This window comes from Giraffa tippelskirchi, chromosome 7 (genome assembly GCF_054371585.1).
Source record: "Giraffa tippelskirchi isolate mGirTip1 chromosome 7, T2T-mGirTip1v1.2.pri, whole genome shotgun sequence".
NCBI classification, from domain to species: domain Eukaryota; kingdom Metazoa; phylum Chordata; class Mammalia; order Artiodactyla; family Giraffidae; genus Giraffa; species Giraffa tippelskirchi.
Window position 1 is genome coordinate 112549790 of NC_137281.1, and position 7018 is coordinate 112556807.

The window sequence follows — 7018 nt, forward strand, 5'->3', positions numbered from 1 at the left end:
ATCTTTTCAACCAGTAAAAGAGCAATGTGGTAGTATAGAAAAAGCACATGTTTGAATTCTGGCTCCAGTGTTTAATAACTGAGTCATTTTACTTCTCTGAGAACCTCCTATGCGTGAAATGGTGATGTAGTTGGAAATAGCCTATAAGTATGTATGCTCTTTGACCCAGGTACTCAGTTCTATGAATGTATCTTATAGGTTGTCATGTGAGAAAAAGAGGCAGACTGCAAACAAAGAAATGCATTTATTTGTGGTCTTGGAACGGCAATCTGGGAGCACAGATTCTGGCAGCAACCAGAATAATGTCCTGTCTGGGGAACACAAAGTAGGGGGTTTTAAAAGGGAAACAGAGAAGTACATTTAGTTTACATAAGTTGTTTGCCAAGAACTATGGTTGAACATCCATAAGATGTTACGGAAAAGCCCAAATGAACATTTTGGCCAAGCCAACTTTTTAAAACAATTTATTGCCCTGTCAAGGATGTCTTAGTAAAGGCACATTTCTATGTAGTTCTCAGGAATTACATTCTCAGCAAATATCCCCTTCCTTTTTTTGAAAGCAGAGTTTGGTCAGCACAGTTATGGAGTCATTAAGTACAAAATAGGGTTATTGCTGACATCTCCTCCCAGAAGGCAAACTTGCATTTTTAAAAAGTGGTATACTTACAGGTTTATTCATTGCAGCATTGCTTGTAATCACAAAAGATTATATGTAACCTAAATGCACATCAATAAAGAACTGATTGACTGAATTGCAGCACATGTACACAATGATAGCATAAAAAAGATTAGGAAAGATCCTTTGTATTGATATGGAACGATCTCTAAGATATATCATTAAATGCACAATTATGTGTATAGCATACTACTATTTATCTTTAAAAGGGTAGGGAAAGAGTGTATTTGTTTACATATGTAAACACACACATACATACATAAATGGAGTAGAAAATGACAACCCACTCCAGTATTCTTGCCTGGAGAACTCCATGGACAGACGAGACCTGTCCATGGGGTCGCAAAATGTCAGACACGTACATGCATAAATTAGCTCTAAAGAAACAGATAACATTACATATGTGTGAAGTGAAATATCACAAGAAACTGGTAATATCAGTTGCCTGTGAGAAATATAGCACAGAGGCTGAGGGACAAAGGTGGCAGGGGAGAGTTTTCATCGTATAATCTGTTGAACTTTAAAATTTTTCGAACTTATGAATATGTTTTCTATTTAAAAAGAAATAATATAATTTAAACGTCAGACATTAAAAATAAAGAAATAATGTTGTAAAATACCTAGCATGTGACTGACATTTAGATATCAGCCTGGTGGCTCAGATGGTAAAGCATCTGCCTGCAATGCGGGAGACCCGGGTTCAATCCCTGGGTTGGGAAGATCTCCTGGAGAAGGAAATGGCAACCCACTCCAGTATTCTTGCCTGGAGAATCCTACGGACGGAGGAGTCTGATAGGCTACAGTCCATGGGGTCGCAAAGAGTCGGACACGACTGGGCGACTTCACTTTCACTTTCTCTGATAGATAAGTTATCTAACACTGTGATGAGGAGTGATGGAAAGCTACCTGCTATTCTTTCCAAACATTAACCTCCCTCCCTCTGGTGGTGATGCTGGAGAGTTGCACTAAGTGGGAGAATGAAAGTTGAAACGTCAAATTCATGAGTAAATGAGCAGCAAATTGAATACCTACCTTCATCTTCCCTAACCACTTCAGTTCATGCTTTTTCAAAGGAGCTCTCAAGTTATAGTCTGGCACCCAAGAGTTTCCCCAAGGCCTATGAAGAGTTAAGAATATATGTGGTCACAGTAGCCAGCACATGTAGCTCAGTTTACACAGACCTGTGGATGCGTCTTAGAAAACTTCAGGATATTATCAAAACTCAGCTCCAGCTATTCACTGCTCATAAGCAAATATTCGAGAGGTAGGTGTTGACAGAAAAAAAAAAAAAAAGGTTGATATTTATTCATGAGACTGGCAACTGGGAAAGAAGGCAGACTTGTGTCCAAAGCCCAGATCCCCTTGCCCATCAGAGGGCAAGAGCTTTTAAAGGGGAGTTTCAAGGGTGTACAAACAAAGAGAGCCTACATGTAGGCCCGTATGGTCAGCTCTGACAATCATCATGAAATTAGTGATGCAGTGGTTTGATCAGCATTATGTTATTTCAAGTACAGTTAACAAATTATTAACCAAAGACGTATTGATACGTCTTTTGTCACCCAAATGTTATTGACTGGAGTATTTCGATATTCACTTGCATATTGACTAGCGTGTTTCAGTGTTCAATTATGTAACAAATTGCTGGCCAGAGTGTTAGTTTCTGCAAAAATCCCCCAGTCAATTATGTGTTAATCTTCAGTTCCAGGGTTGGTTTGTTCCCATTGCCTTGAGGCCAGTTCTTATAATTGTGACAGCTTATGTCATGGCTCCCTGATGGAAGGAATGGCAACCCACTCCAGTGTTCTTGCCTGGAGAATCCCATGGACAGAGGAGCCTGGTGGGCTACAGTCCATGGGGTCACAAAGAGTTGGACATGACTAAAGTGAATGAACACACACACCACACACACACACGTCATGGCTACAATCTGGTCATCATATAGTTAGTTAATTTCTTCCACCTCATGGGGCTTTTAGTGTCTATAAAACAGCTCAGAGGATATGGCTCAGAACATTGTCTATAGCCTTTGAGAAGGAACTAAAGGTCCTTGACTTTGTTTAATGACTAAATTATTATTATTTGTCTTGTTTGACTGCTTTTCCTTTGTTTCTGCATATTCTTATTTCTCTGAATACATTTATTCTTTGGTTTAAGTTCTTCTACAGACAAAAGACAGGTGGAGGACATGGAGTGAGTCTGTCCTAGGAGGGCCCTACAGGCTCCTGCTCAGTTTCAGGGACTGTATATCTGGGCTTCCCTGCTGGCTCAGTGGTAAAGAATCCACCTGCCAATGCAGGAGGCATGTGTTTGATCCCTAATATGAAAAGATTTCCTGGAGAAGGAAATGGCAACCCACTCCAGTATTCTTGCCTGAAGAACCCCGTGGACAGAGGAGTCTGTTGGGCTACAGTCCATGGGGTTGCAAAAGAGTGGCACGACTTAGCAACTGAACAACAATCACCACAAATATTTGTAAATGGATAACCTAGAAATAAGGGCTTCCTTGGGCTTCCCTGGTGGCTCAGTCGGTAAAGAATCCACCTGCAATGTGGGAGACCTGAGTTCAATCCCTGGGTGGGGAAGATCCCCTGGAGGAGGGCATGGCAATTCACTCCAGTATTTTCACCTGGAGAATCTCACCGGACAGAGGAGCCTGGCAGGCTACAGTCCACAGAGGCGCAAAGAGTTGAACACGACTGAAGCGATTTAGCAGGCACACACGTAACCTAGAAATAAGCATCCAAATATTGTTCAATGATCAAGGCAACTCACCTGCTGCTATTCAATCACAAGCATGATCTTTAATGAAGATAACTAATTCTAATAACTTCCACAATTCAAGATGTCCTAGGCAAATGTACCATTCTGTGTTAGTTGATGTTTATATTGCTGAAAGAGTGATATTTTATGTATATCACAGTTTTTCCTGCTAAGGACCCCAGTGAAGCCTCAGGAATGTTAAATCTCATTAGCATTACCTATACTGGAGGGAATTTGATCTAATTGGGAGTCAACACACATTTTATACCTTTTTGGGAGAAAAATCTCAGGATTTGGGTATGATTAACAGAAAAGGCTCAGTATAGCACTATGAAGAATAATTAAGCTATAAATTTCATCTTTGTTTGCAAAGTGAGAAACGCCTTTAAAAAAATATGATCCACTCTTTCCCCCCCAACTTTATCTGTCTCAGTAAATATAATTAGGTAATGGCTGATGATTTGTTAGCATTTTATTTCTTGTGTTTGCAAGGGCATTAGCGGTGATCATAAAGCTCACAACAAATATGGTCCGTTTCTGATTTTCAGAGGCAAGAACGTGACTTTTGAGAATCAAATGGGCCAGAAGCGGGCATTCTTGCAAATTAACTCTTCCTGTATTCTGAACAGGATCAGAGAGACTTTTGTCTTAGCTGATTTGCATGCACTAATTGCTAATTCTGAGTAAATGTGGAGTGATCACCTACACAATTGCATTCATAAATTAATATTTTTACTTCACAGTTATTTACACACAGGAAGAAACAGTACAAATAATTCTAAGACTGTGTCTACACTTACATAATGAAGTGGTTAATTAAAGTAATGAGCTAGTTAATGACAAGCCTAGAAATTTTTCATGAAATATCCATATAAGGGAGGAAGAAATGTCTTTGCCTGAATAATTCTCATAATTGCCTGAACATTTGATTTCACTTTCTATGCACAGAGACATGCCCTAAATGACACTTCAGTTATGAATCTAAATTATCTTTTGATTTCTCGTGAGTGATATTGTTACCAGTGCTAACTTCCAAGGTGACAGAATTAAACCAGAGGTATCACACAGAAAGGAGAAATAGCCTCACCCCCAAAAATTATACTGGACACAGGCTGATTCACACAATTAGGTGGCAGTGAATGTACAGAAACAGAAGCCAAGCAAGGTTTAGAGTAAATCAGCCACTGGCTATCAATACCAAGAGGCTCCTTTAACCTACCCCACGTTTAGAGGGACCCATCCTTTTAGGATCTCTGATCCCTTGGTCCAATACATCTCTGACCTTAATGTTGGAGACCAAATTTCCTCTAACTTTTTGTTTCACGTCTGGAATCGAGGGGCCTGCAAAAAAACCCTAATCATCTGGGTTTGGACAAAACCCTCACTTATTTGGGAAAAGATCTAGTCTTTCCCTATTTCAGTGAAGAGCACCGCATCCACCCAGCTGCCCAAAGCAGAACTCTCGCAGTCATCCTTGATTCTTTGCTTTCCTTTGTGTCGGGCTGAGCCACCATCATCTCTGATCATTAGTCTCCTTGCCTCGACTCTTGCTCCATCAACCACGCCACTGATCCCCAAAGCCTATTCTCACTTCAGGAGCTGATATAATTCTTTAAAATGTTTCCCAGGTTATGTCAGTCCTCTGCTCACAATCTTGAGCAGATCGATGGGGCTGAAGCTGTGGAACGTACTCTGGGTCTGGAAGCATGTAGAGCAGGTAGTAGAACAGCTTCTGAGGGATAACAGGGAGTCAAGTTCTCATGAAGTATCTGGGAATTAATCTCCTCTACTGGTTAAAGCCATGACTAGGGCTGGAGCTCTTCTGTCAACTTTAAGGATGCTTTGGCCCAGGAATATAATTTATGAGACGGTCAGCATCTGGAGAGGTGAAAGGACATAGACACATCCTCTTTACCTAGATCTGACCCAATACTGCCTTGTATATTAATAATATCACCTAGGATGGGACCTGGGAACAGCTGCCAGTACACTGAGTTCTTGCCTGAGGCCTCTAGGGGTGATTCTCTCAGGCAACTATGAAATCACTAGACAGCAGGAGATGAGCACACACACACAAAAAGAAACAAAAACCTCCCACCCAGAATCTGAAAACTTAAATTCTAAAATATAACAAAGAAACTAATTCTAAGACTGGGGAGCCAAATAAAACTGTGGTAAAAAAAAAAAAAAAACAAGCAAATTTACTTGAGGCAAAAGAAAAAATGTTTTTTAAATCTAACAAATATAGTTTGTTTCTGCAAAGAAATACAAATTTTCCTTTGAAACTTAAAAAAATTATAGTATAGGTGAAAAATTAAACAAAATGCATGGCTAATAAAGCAAACTAAAATGTCCAGATGGAATATTACACTGATAAGACATTTAAAAAAAATCAGTATAAGGGACAAACTCTGGATAAGAGTTGAAGAAAGAATTACTGAACTGGAAGACAAAACTGGGGGACTCTCTTAGCATGCAGGCCTTAGATACAAAAAAATAAAAATATCAAAAAGCAGTTAACATACATGGAGAATAAATTATTTTGGATATTATTCTATTAAGAGTTCCTGGAGGGAAAAAAATGAAAAGAATACAATAGAATGTTCAAACTACAGCACGATTGCACTCATCTCACGTGCTAGCAAAGTAATGCTCAAAATTCTCCAAGCCAGGCTTCAAGTATGTGAACCATGAACTTCCAGATGTTCAAGCTGGATTTAGAATAGGAAGGAACCAGAGGTCAAATTGCCAGAATCCACTGGATCATCAAAAAAGCAAGAGAGTTCTAGAAAAGCATCTACTTTTGCTTTATTGACTACACCATAGCCTTTGACTGTGTGGATCACAATAAACTGTGGAAAATTCTGAAAGAGATGGGAATACCAGAGCACCTAACCTGCCTCCTAAGAAATCTGTATGCAGGTCACGAAGCAACAGTTAGAACTGGACATGGAACGACAGACCAGTTCCAAATCGGGAAAGGAGTACATCAAGGCTATATATTGTCACCCTGCTTATTTAACTTATATACAGAGTACATCATGTGAAATGACCGGCTGGATGAAGCACAAGCTGGAATCAAGATTGCCAGGAGAAATATCAATAACCTCAGATATGCAGATGACACCACCCATGGCAGAAAGCAAAGAAGAACTAAAGAGCCCCTTGATGAAAGTGAAAGAGGAGAGTGAAAAATTTGGCTTAAAACTCCACATTCAGAAAACTAAGATCATAGCACCCGGTCCCATCACTTCATGGCAAATAGATGGGGAAACAATGAAAACAGTGGCAGACTATTTTTGGGGCTCCAAAATCACTGCAGATGGTGACTGCAGCCATGAAATTAAAAGACACTTGCTTCTTGGAAGAAAAGCAATAACCAACCTAGACAGCATATTAAAAAACAGAGGCGTTACTTTTTACCAACAAAGGTACTTCTAGCCAAAGCTATGGTTTTTCCAGTGGTCATGTATGGATGTGAGAGTTGGACTATAAAGAAAGCTGAGTGCTGAAGAATTGATGGTTTTGAACTGTGGTGTTGGAGAAGACTCTTTAGAGTCCCTTGGACTGCAAGGAGATCCA

At 39.8% G+C, this 7018-nt stretch overlaps 1 long non-coding RNA gene across 1 annotated transcript; it reads right to left on the reverse strand.

The window, feature by feature from the left end:
- Positions 1-225: 225 nt before the first annotated feature.
- On the reverse strand, positions 226-5094 carry LOC145512893 (uncharacterized). The gene is made up of 2 exons (XR_014058908.1): positions 1297-5094; positions 226-311 (listed from the first exon to the last, which is right to left on the reverse strand). It is a non-coding gene; the product is annotated as an uncharacterized LOC145512893 (long non-coding RNA).
- Between the last annotated feature and the right edge of the window lie 1924 nt (positions 5095-7018).